The sequence below is a fragment of the Tursiops truncatus genome, chromosome 15 (assembly GCF_011762595.2).
Source record: "Tursiops truncatus isolate mTurTru1 chromosome 15, mTurTru1.mat.Y, whole genome shotgun sequence".
In the NCBI taxonomy this organism is placed as follows: Eukaryota; Metazoa; Chordata; class Mammalia; order Artiodactyla; family Delphinidae; genus Tursiops; species Tursiops truncatus.
In genome coordinates this window covers 38,531,752-38,544,474 of record NC_047048.1, presented here as the reverse complement: position 1 = coordinate 38,544,474, position 12,723 = coordinate 38,531,752, and the positions used below count along the sequence as shown (strand labels likewise).

At 40.8% G+C, this 12,723-nt stretch overlaps 1 protein-coding gene across 2 annotated transcripts in view; it reads right to left on the bottom strand.

The window, feature by feature from the left end:
• Positions 1-12,723, bottom strand: part of PCSK2 (proprotein convertase subtilisin/kexin type 2) — a 213,481-nt gene that overhangs the window by 170,839 nt on the left and 29,919 nt on the right. The gene's annotated exons all lie outside the window — the stretch shown is intronic.

The following is a 12,723-nucleotide window of genomic DNA, read 5'->3' as shown; positions in this document are numbered from 1 at the left end:
AGGTTCAGAGACATTCTCATTCCTACAGGAAAAGGTACTTAAATATCCTGCTTGGCTAACAGATACAGCATGCATTGGGATTCACAGCAACCAACAGGGAGCAACCAATATAAAGATGACTCTCCAAGATAAGAAGCCATTCCACCCATGTTAAGTGGGCAGATTAATTCGAATAAAGAGAAACATTGCACAGGGCCACTTACATGCCCGGACCAACCACCCTGGCTGGTAGAAAGACCTCCCTGTGTGGGAGGTCTTTGAGACATTCTCAGCATCATCATGGGAACCCAGGTATAGCAAAGGCTGGAACTAGATGTATAAAGCACGCAAGTCTGGGATCCTGACCTTACTAAGGTTTTCCCCCCAGGGGACAGGAGCACCTGACTTCAAAGTTCATTGGCTTTTCTTCTGACCTCCAGTCTTCATCAGGGTCAGGGGAAGTGTCCAGATAAGAAGGGAGTTCCAGGGGGGCTGAAACCAGGTGAGGGGCCATTGCAGGTATGGGAGACATCTGATTCCACTGCACAGTTAGAAGGATAAAGAGGTTGCCTCCAAAGTCTGCGTAGCAGATGGGAGTCAACACGAGCGGTAAATCAACTAAGAAGGAGCATCACGTGGCCAGTTTGACCCAGATAGAGAGGCTTGATGGTGAACTTCACCAGGGCCACTTCACATTCAACTAAAATGGTTTCAAAAAGGACATAAAGGAAGTCATCAGGGAAAAGAAGGAGAAGGCAAAGATGGCGGAACATCAGATTCGGCTCCGTGCTGTATTGACATCACTTGCTCGGCCTGCTGAGCATGCGGAAGTGCAGTGTGCAGAGTGGAATAATCCAGTGAGGCTACTGAAAAGCAGATCAGAACAATTGATTTTTGCAGGAGACGTAAGGTCCCCAAACTGTTGACTTGGGAGTTTATGATTTGCTACGCCTTACTTGCAAATATACCTATTTGGACAGCTAGAAAGTCTCATGGGACATGCAGAATGGCAACTAATTCTTTAGGTTACTTCTGACCTTAAACACCTGGCACTAGGTATACCTCATTACCACTTCTTGAAGGGAGGAGTAAATGGAGAATCTTCTATTTGTCTCAGATAGATCTGATAGGTGCTGGACTATTTTCCTTACCAAAGAATTCTAGAACAAAGCCACCTACTTATTATATATGTCCCGCAACACTTAGGCGTAGGTCCTCTGTGACTTTCATAACTCATTACTCTGTTCCATTGCATGCGATGCCAGGGTGTACTGGATGCGGCATCCAGTCTGATGGTCAGCATTAACAGGTGACCCCTGATGCTGGGGACATCAGAGATCAAGTGTCTCAACAGCTGGGAGGTGAGTCCATCGCACAGTGGGATAAAATTAAATGCAAACAAGGCGTAATTAGTTAGGCCACCAGTGAACTTCCTTTGGGTGACTCTGAGAATGAGAGGAAGGCTCTGCCACACTTTCTGAAACACAAAGGGCCCAGGTCCAAATTCTGTGGGATGAAGCCTAACCCTCAGTCCAGGGTCAAAACACAACTTTGACCCATCAATTCCATTTCTGGTGGCTACCCGAAAGAAACAATTGCACACGTGCTCAATTGCTCAATCGCACATGTGCTCACTACATGTAACATGTAGTAACAAGTTTGAAACAAATTAAAAAAAGAAGGAAACCCTGTCATATGCTACAATGCCGGTGAATCTTGAGGACATTATTCTAAGTGAAATAAGCCAGTTACAGAAGGACAAATGCTGCATGATTCCACTCATATGAGGTATCTAAGGTAGCCAAACTCATAGAAGCAGAAAGTAGAACAGTTGTTGTCAGGGGCTTGGGGAGGGGGAAAGGGAGAGTTCCTGTTCAATGAGTATAGAGTTTAAGTCACACAAGACGAGAAAGTTATCGAGATCTGCTTTCAGTTAACAACACTGTACTGCACGCTTAAACATTTGAAAATAGGGTAGACTTCATGTTATGGGTTATTTACTGCAGACAAAAAAATGTCATTGATTTAACTGAGCTGGGAAGCTGGAACCTAAGTGTACGCCGAGGGAGAAGCTAACAAGATGCAGCTGACTCAGACCGTGCCATCCCAGAAACACTCAAAAATCAGAGGCACCAGCCACATCAAAGGCAAGGAGAGGTGTTAAGAATCTGTACGGAGAACAATTAGGGTTACTATTTTGGAAAATGAACCAGAAAGTTTCCGTATTGGAAATAACAAACACGTAAAGAGCTGGGGATAGGCGTTATATTAAAAGCGGGGATTAACTGAAATGGTCTCACCACTGCACCATGATATTCCCTTCTCATGATTAGATCCCAGAGTGCAAGCAGCCAGACTTTGCTCTCCAGGCTGGATGTGGGCGTATTCCTCTTTGGAAAACTGACATGATCAAGAGATAGGACCTACAGTTATTTGGGGGTACTCCCCCAAAAAGGCTGTGTCTCCATTCAGGCACACAGAGGTTCAAATCAATTTTTAAAAATGAATGGACAGCTAAGGATAACCAGGCATTTGAGAAGATACGCTAAAATAAAAGTTTAAGCAAATAAATACTAACTAAAACCATAAAACAGTGAACTCAGAGGAAAAAGAAAATGCAGGGAGTAGAACAAAAGTTTAAAAGAACTAGGAGTTCTATGTGGCAGAAACCTACATGGAAGGGTGCCTTACAAGCATTTTCTGAAACTTTAAAAATTAAAAACCCAATATATAGGAATATTTTAAAGAAAGTCATTCTCAGTTGGGTTAATCCATTCTAGATAGTTAAAATACTAGACTTGGGACACATGGATAGCAAGAAGTATATAACAGTGTATTCTTTTAAATCTTTTTATGTTAACCTATGCATTAAGTGCCACAGAGGTTACTAGTAAATACTTTGGTTGAAAACAAAAAAAAAATTAAAATAAAAATAAAAGAACTAGGAGGAAAATTCTGCAGAGAATAGAAGTCGCAGCAATGAAACAAGAGCATGATGCTATACAAAAGGAACAAGAAAGAGCTCTTGCTGTTAAAAAAAATCTGTATATATAAACACACACTACATATATATGGATATATGGACACACATAAATCTTCTCAAAAAGTAGAACAAAAAGACAAAGAATATGGAAATAAAACAAAGAAAAATAATAAAACTATAAGATTTATCCTATAATTTGCCCAACAACAAACTGATAGGTCTCCAGAAAAGAGAGAGCAGAGAAAGAAGTTATCGAAATAATAAAAATATCAAAATAATAAAAATACTAATAGTACAAAATACCAATAATAATCATCTCACAGCGTCCCACTCCATCCCACGTCCATCCCTTAGTCATTTGGTTATCAGATTGACTGTCAAGGTGTCTTGGTGCTTGTGTTCAAGTAACTTTTGTTTTATTGAATAATGGCCCCAAATCAGAAGAGTAGTGATGTTGTGTTGGCAATTCGAATATGCCAAAGAGAAGCCATAAAGTGCTTCCTTTAAGTAAAAAGGTGAAAGTTTTGTACTTAATAAGGAAAGAAAAAAAATCATATACTGATGTTGCTAAGATCTACAGTAAGGGTGAATCTTCTATCTGTGAAACTGTGAAGAAGAAAAAGAAATTTGTGCTATTTTTGCCGTGGCACCTCCAACTGTAAAGGTTATGGCCATGGTGAGTGGTAAGTGCTTCTTTAAGATAGAAAAGGCATTAAATTTGTCTAATAAGATCTTTTGAGTGAGATAGAAAAGAGACCATGTTCACATAACTTTTGTTAAAGTCTATTGTTACAATTGTTCCATTTTATTTTTAGCTATTGTTAGTCTCTTACTGTGCCTGATTAATAAATTAAACTTTATCATAGGTATGTATGTGTAGGAAAAAACATAGTATATATAGGATTCAGTACCATCTGTGGTTTCAGGCATCCACTAAGGGTCTTGGGACATATTCCCCAGGTATGACAGGGGACTACTGTATTCAAAAGCTGGAAGAAACATAAATGTGTGTGTGTGTGTGTGTGTGTGTGTGTGTTGCATTTGAAGAAGTAAAATTCTCATCCTCCATAGAAGAAAGCCAATAGACTATATCTGAGATGAAATAGCACATTTCAGCATACACATATTATTTTAAAATGTGGACTTAACACAAGGAACAGCTAAAGCATTGATGGAGAATGCCTCTGAGGGACTGGGACCTGGTAGAGGTGGGGCAAAAGATTGCCATCGTTAATGTTAAGGCTTGTATTTAATTTTTAAAACTGTATTATTTTGGCAAAATTACAGTGAAAATAAAATCACCTACTCAACTAAATGTGACGTGTTCATGACATATGTGTAAAATTGTTAAAGGACTGCAGTGAATAAACGTGCTAAAACAGGTGATTTTCAGAAATCAGTATCAGTCACTTTGTAATCATACACTGCAGAGTAAAATATTACTAGTCACGGCTATCATCTTCTGATCACTTACCTTAGCATCATCTCATGATATGTTCACACCAACCCCTGAGGCAGGTGCTATTAATACTAACCACACTTCACAGATGAGATTATGAGAAGCTAAATAACTTATGTAAATTTATGCAGTTGGAGAATGAGGTGGTGGAAATGAGATTAAAACCTGGATCTACCAAAGCTCCTAAACTTGACCACAAGTCTACAGTCCAGACAGACTAGGAGGTTACAGGAATTCAGAGAGTGGCAAGACCACGCAACCCAGCAGACGGCAAGTTTCCTTGTACTTCAAAGAAAATTGAAATCCAATGTAATTTGGTAAGGCACAGGTTTGCATTTTAAAAAATAATTTTGAGGTTCTTTTAAACTCACTTCCTACATGTTTTTCATCAGGTTATTTTTAGATTTTTCAGCATGAATCTTAAAATGCTGCCCTGAATCTCTGAACAATAACAACACTTCACATTTTTCAGAAAACGTCTGTCTCTCATCTTCTTTGATCGCCACAGTAACACCACGAAATGAGCAGGGTCGATGTCATTCATCATGTCACAGATGGGGCGTTGAGGACCATAAAGCCAAGTAGTTTTGTGTAACCCACACAGATGATAAATGACAGACCTGTGATTAGAACTCACAACTCCTGATTCTGCCTTCACCACTCTTCCCACCACCATGCAGCTCTTCACGTGGCTCCTCACGTGGCACCCACTAATGTCTCTGCCCCGAAAGGGTCATTTTGCTTTTGTCTCACGCCAAAGTTCGTGCTTTGGAGAAACCCACCTCTTTTAGATCTTTTTCAAATTCATTAATTTCTTAAACTTGAATAAACCTAAACAAGGGGGCTTCCCTGGTGGCGCAGTGGTTGAGAGTCCGCCTGCCGATGCAGGGGACACGGGTTCGTGCCCCGGTCCAGGAAGATCCCACATGCCACGGAGCGGCTGGGCCCGTGAGCCATGGCTGCTGAGCCTGCGCGTCTGGAGCCTGTGCTCCACAACGGGAGAGGCCACAACAGTGAGAGGCCCGCGTACCGCAAAAAAAAAAACAACAAAAAAAAAACCTAAACAAGGAATGGACTCTTATAAGGAAAACCATTTTTCCTTGGCTTCCCCATCTTGGCAAGTTATTTAAAATATACACAAAATAAAATTTGGTAGCAACCCCTAATGCTTATACCTCCTGTATACCTATGAAACTAACACAAGTTTACAAGTAAAATATAAAGAGCATAATATCCAAAGAAATATCATTGACGAAAAGACCCTGCGGATATGCTACAGACCACTGAGGTGTAGTGTCTCAGGGATCAGCCTGTCTGTCCATTGTAACAGGCTCCACGCCTGACTCAGTCCTCCACGATTCATCCCCAGCTGAATGGTGGGAAAATTATCTATTGCTGTACAATCAACTACTCCAAAAGTGAGTGCCTTGTATCAACTCTTTTATCTGGCTCAAGATTTTGTGGGTCCGTAGTTCAGAGGAGACACAGCTGGGTGGTTTGTCTCCAGGTAGTAGCAGATGGAGTGGCTGCCGAGGCTGAAGGGACCACTTCCAAGATGATTCTTCATTCCCACGTCTGTATCTGCGTGCACTTTAGCATCCCTCTCTCCTCATGGCATACCAGCCTTTCCATCTGGCTTGGCCTTCTAATAGCAGGGTGTTCTCAGGGTAGTCACACTTCCTCCATGGTGGTTGGGTTCCAAGAGGCCAGAGTGGAAGCTACCAGGTCAGGTAAGGGCTATATCAAGAACTGGCATAGCATCGCTCCTACCACATTCTACTGCACAAAAAGTCACAAGCCTGCTCAGATTCACGGGATGGAGAAATAGACTCTAGCTATTGATAGAGAAGGGCCAGGTCACATTGCCAGAAGAGCACACGTGATGACAGCTGTTGTTCTAGACATCTTAGCAAAATTCAAGGTCCCCAGTTTGGCACAAATGCCCCATCTGTTCTCACTAGCCAGAAACTGCATGGTAGTAATTGCTGCAGATATAATTATAAACGTGAGTGCCAAGCTTATAGGAAAGCCTCAGTCCCAAGGAGTCACCCATAAAGTTAGAACATGCTTTTATTCATATTTTTATTATGGTTCTGAATAAAAAATGCACCATACAGGGTACTTCTACTGTTCCCCACGTCTAGTTTTTCTCTCCTTCCTGAGCACATTGGAGCGCTCCACTTCTCGGCTTCTTCACGCTGACTCAGGCGTGGTGTCTCTTTCTGGCCCACGGGTGATGAGAAGTAATATGTGTCCTTTTCAAGATGAAGCATTTAAGAGCGGGTTTAGCTCATCATGCTTCCTCTTCCCCTTTCTCTTCCAGTGCCCTGGGAGCCATGTTAAGGTGGTGGCATCTCAAGATGCTGGAACCTTCAATAGCATCAGTTACTGAAAAATTATGTTAATCAGGGCCCCCATGGACGCGTGCTGGTCATGCAGCACGAGTGCACGGTAAACATTTGTATGTCAAACCGTTGGGACGTGAGGGCAACATAATCTAGCTTGTCTTAACTAATATTTTTATTATTCACAGCATTCTGGTAGAAAATGCAAGGACCCCAACATAATACAGTTTGAAGAACACTGATTTAATTCACACTAAAATTTTTCATGGAGTAGAGGTGGGCAAGGAGAATAGTGGAAATTAAGTGGGAGAAAATGCAAAAGAAGTAGATGACACCATCCCCTTTTCTGCTCTGGCAAAAGTTATAATGTGTTTGTGAAACAACTATGTACATTCAAGGATGAAGTCACCCTTATAGTTTTGAAATCTTAGGCATTCATTTGTAGACGTTTGCACTTTCATCGTGATTCCGTGATAGAGATGAAAAATTAAGGCAATTTATTTCAGACATTTGGACTTTCATTGTTATTTAATGATACAGATGGTAAAAGAGAGGCAATTAGTGAAGGTTAAGTGACTTGCCCATGTCACATAAATAAGTGGTAGAGGAGTTTTTTGGAGTGCTCTGATAGAAGTCAAATGATAGGTTATGTTTTAGCCATGGAGAATATGATCCTTAGCTGAATTAGTCTATTTCTGAGATGTCTTTCACTTACTCATTAAAAAGGAATCACTGTATTAAGTTTTAGAAAAATCTGATTTGGTCCACACATGAGTGCCACCTGGTACTCTCATGATTAGCATTGATGATTACTCATTGATTTTGGTTTTTTGATTAAAAATTTTCATGATTAAACAACCATTTGCAGATGTGTGGACAAATTATCAAGTGAATTCAAATTACCTCTAAAGACGAGATTGAAAACTGATTGGTCTGGTGATTTTGGTCATGTGAATAGCTGAATTAGATTGCTCCATGGGAAACGAACTGATTGCTCAGAGAGCAGTGTACACAAACAAATCAACTAGATTCAGAGTGATGCAGTTAAGCTATATAAACCCAGTCTTCAAATAGCCTCCCTGGTGAGACACTGTTTTTCATTTAACCTGAATGCTGTTTTGGGGGCTTTGGGTACTTTATAATTTCCTGTCAATATGAGGTCAGTGTGAGATACTCCGTAGGGTCTATAGTAATAGATTTATATCATCCTGGACAAAGGGTTTTGAGCTTTGTCATTTTTTTCTGTTCTATTCAACCTTTTTATTAAGAACTGGTTGAGAATATTGATGTTGATCAGAATGAGAGATGACAGGAAGGAGACTGAATCAGGATCCAATAAAGCCTTGACAGGTCATAATGAACTCTAAGATGAAACATTCAAAAATTAAACCTAAGTCCTTGCTTTAGGACCAATATCCCAATCTTCCAAGGACGGATTGATTTGCAGCATATTTGAGCAGAAACTAGAAGTTCTGGCTAGCTGTAGGGTCAGTATTCGTCAATGTAAGATCCGTGACCTCTAGAGAAGGATAAAGTGATCCTATGGTATGTCCATAGAAGAACAGCTTTCAAAATACGGGAAATAAGATTCTAGTGCTACTCTGACATCATCAGAATGTAGCTGGATTGTCTGTTTAGTTCTCAGACAATGTTCAGAGAGGTGTGATGAGGAAGGCCAGGAAATAAGACCAAATTCAATGAAAACATCTGAAAGAACCAGGAATGTTTACACTGAAGAAGGTCCAGGTCCATGGTAACTATCTTCAAATGTTTGGAGCTTTCTCGAATGGAGGAGGAAATGATTTGGCCCCAGAGAGCAGAGCCTGGATTGTGTCCCAATGCTTTGGGGTTGCCTTAAGGAAGAACTTTTATGCGAACCACCTTTGCAAACTGTGAGGTCGGGGGCTTGTCATAGAGGTGACTTGCCCGATGCCAAGTCATCTTGTTTTGGGAGGTTGAAGAGGACAGATCACAAAATGGAGTCCCATGGACTAATCTGTTCTGCTGACAGATTTTCTTCAGTTTTTTCACGTGTTAAGGATTTTTTATTTAGTCACTAATACTTTTAAGAAGCACAAAGATTTTGCACAAAGGTTGGCATTTTCTGATTTTCTTGAAAAACTGGGATATCTGGCAACCATGGACCTCCATTTTTGTGAGGTGACAATCATCTGAGGAAGAGGTTCTGCTTCCTCCTTTTGACAGGGTTGTAACTCTGGTTTTCCACAGTCCCCACTACTCCCTATTGTATTCCCACCTAGAGGCAGAAGAAAATGTGATCATTTGTCCTCTTGCTTGAGTTACTGCTTTGCTTAAACCCAACCCACCTCAACTGGTAACTTATTTGCCCAGTCTCTCTAGGCGTTCTGTTTGTGATCCTGATCTGACACACTGATTGACTGGGTTGGAGAATAGAACTTAATTAGAAATCACTAATTTTCAAACTTAACTTTTTTAGTTGAAATACCTCTGCTCCATCACACCCAGCTTGCCCAACGAAATCTTACACCAAATCCCAATTCATAAAACAGGATAGAGAACCTGTTATCTTTGAGGTGGATGAAAAACCTCCACCTCATCATCTAGCATTTCCCTTGAGGCAAGAAGTGGAATTTTAGGGCTCTGATGAACTAGTTTGAACAACACACAACGTGAAATTTTCTTGTAAAAGATGAGGATACTAACATAAACGCTAGTTCTTCCAAACACTTTAGAGTATTGGTTTAAAGAAAATCCCCATTTCTCAGATGAAAGTAAAGATATGCAAAGGAAGGATCACAAACTAGCGGGAAATCTGGGTTTTAGTTCTGGCTTTCACATCAACCAGTTGGAGGAACTTCAGAGTTGCCCCTGGAATCTCAGCTATCAGCACCTGAAGGGACATTTCAGAGGCTAACTACTCTACACTCTTTACTATATTGACAGGGAAACCGAAGACTGGGGGATAAAACGGTTTGTCAAGGAAATGTGGCTAGTTGGTATCAGAGCTAGTGTTACAACCCAGAAACAACGTCAAGCTGCATGTCCTCCTTCACACTCCTTTTCTCCCTGTAGGCAATTATTTGAGTCTGTTTCCACACAATAGATTTGAACCACTCTGGTTTTCTTCTGCTCTCTGGGAGGGCTTTCTCCTGTCATTTCTCTGAGGTGTCCTTACAAACTGACATCCATTAAGCAATTCTTTACACGGGGTGGGCTGCTCTTCCTTTTCAAGGGGAATGGAAAATAGAAAATTGTTTTGTCTTACCTGTTTTCTCTCAGGCAGTTGGTTCTTTATTGCTAACTGGGACATACTTGCCAGAGAGAAGATGGAAAACACAGTATTTTTGGTACAGATAATGGGAAACCAATTAGATAAACTCCAGCAATTGGATTGTTATTCAGACCTGAATCTCTTTGTCTCGCTGCTTTTTACTCTTTTCCAGACCTGGCTTCAGTCATTTCCTCTCCTCAACCCAAAAGGGTTTGAAACCACATGAAATGGTAAGAATTCAATTCCTCTCATTTTCTAAATTCCCTTGACTTAGATTTAAGAGCACAAAGCTTGTTTATGGATGAAGATGTGATCACAAACATGTCAATGGACATCATAAAAGGAAAATGGCTAAACCAATTTAAAAATAGCCGAAGAGGGTTTTAGAGTGTTTTTTTAAAAAAACTTTCTGAGGCTTATCCAACTCCAAACATAACTTTGTCTCATGAAACATGATCTTAGCCAGATGGACATACTTATTTTAACCATTTGTTCATGTCATCATTAAGGAACACCGATAGCCTCCTTCAGCTAAGCGTTGAATACAATTCACTTTGGAGCAGTGGTTTAAGGAGTGAGGAATTACTTTCTAGATAGATATTGAATCTTAACAGGGAATTATTTTAAAGAACTCTATCTTTCTGAAATCCATGAAAATGTGATCAAGGTTGAATCAACACAGCTTGAATTTTTGTATTTCTTAATTGCAGATTAAGGTTCTTACCTTCGGGTCTACAGTCAAACTTGATCTGTCTCACAGCTTTTATAGTCCCTTAACATTAAAAAGAAATGCCCAACTCAGATTTTCCTCTTGCCACGTCACACAGAGGCTGTTTCCCGGTAACTTCACCCAGCAGCTCACAGAACTGGGTCTTGGCTCTGAGATATTGCCTAGTTGGGCTTGAGGTTTTAGAAGCTTGGTTCTTATCCATTCTGAGTCGAATGTGACACCATCCAGCCCAGATACAGCAGTGTCTGGTTGAGATAAAATTCATGCCACCATTTTTATTTCATAATCTCATGTTTGCACCATTGAAGTTCAATACTCTTTCAGAAAAAATAGACTAGAGATGGAAAAACTGAAGAAGTATATTCCATTGATATCTCTAAGTGGTTCCTAAGAAATAACTATAGGGACGGCCAAGATACTCTGGTAAGATGTGAACAAGGTAGGGCACATTGACTAGATTAGTCTTTGCTTGAACTCTGGTCCTCTTCCTCTATTATTTGTCCCTTCTCTGTCTCCTCCGCTGGTCCCCAGTCGTCTCCCAGGCTTCTACATTCTAGAATGCCCTAGGGTTCCGTCCCACGCAGCTTCTCTTCTCTAGTTCCACTCATTTCTTAGATAATCTCAACTAGTCTCATGGCACTGAGTGCTATCAATCGGTGGGTGACTCCCACTTTATGTCTCCAGCTCCAAACTCTATCTTAAATTTTTAAATCCCTTCACTTATTTTACTTCTCGACTCGGATGCTCAATGCAACCCTCAAATGTTAACATGCTTAAAACTACTCTCTTGATTCCCTACCCATTCCCAGTCAACCTGCTTCTCCCCCAGTCTGTCCATCTACATAAATGCTACCTCCATGTGCTAATAACTCAGGCCAATAGCTCTAGAGTTACCTTTGCCTCCTCTGTTCCTCTCCCATTCCTTATCTAATCTGTCAACAAAAGAATCAGCAAATTTGAAGTCTCTACTTTCACAAAATATTCCTAAATATTGTTTCTCACCACCTCGACCAGCTTCTACCCTGGTCTAAGCCAGCATCCTTTCTCCACCGTCCTTCCAGAAAAGTTGCCATCACCTTGCACTGATCTCCCTGATTTCCAGAGTGCACCCCCCATGCCCACCCCATCATCTATAATTCACCCCAAAGTAGAGAAATCCCATCTCATTCAGTCAATCCAAAGTCCTTACCCTGACCTGTAATGTCTTCTCTGGTCTTGCTTCCTTGCTGACCTCATTTCTTTCCCTGTTCTTCCGGGCTCCCATCTTCCCAGCCTTCCTGGTGTTCTCACTGTTCACAGAACACATCAAGTGCCCCTTGGACATGAGACATTTACCTTTGCTGGTTCCTCTGCTGGGGATGCCCTTTCTCCACAACCATATGGAAACCTTCCTTACCTCCTTCAGGTGTATATGTAAATGTCACCTTACCAGAGTAGCCAACCCTGGATGCTTTTTATAAAATAACACCCCTCCCCTGCCACTCCCTCTTCCTCACAATTTTCTCTATTTATCCTCATAACACCTTCACCAGCAGTCATGTAATTGCTTTATTCATCTGGATTTTGTCTCTGTCCTTCATCCCCACTAGTATATAAGCTTCACGGGAGGAATTCTTGGTCTGTTTTGTTCCCTGCTGTGTCCCAGTACTTAGAACAGTGCTCAGCATGTAGTTGAGCTTAGTAAATACTTGCTGAATAAATAAATGGTTTGCTAGCAAGCAACTAGATAATGGAGTTATATTGTGAGTTTAATGAGTGTACACAAAATGTTTATTTTTAGGTGATATAATAGAGGCATTTTAGATATTTAAAGGCATTTCCTTTGCATCTTGGGGAAGGCTGGGGAACCAAAGAGGTAAGGCAGGTCAGAAGAAATCTGCCTTAAAAACATTGAAGATTTTGGTAGAAAATCCTAAAAGTTTGCCAGCTCACCATTCGAGGGTCATCATCTTGTGAGTTATGAAGATGATACAG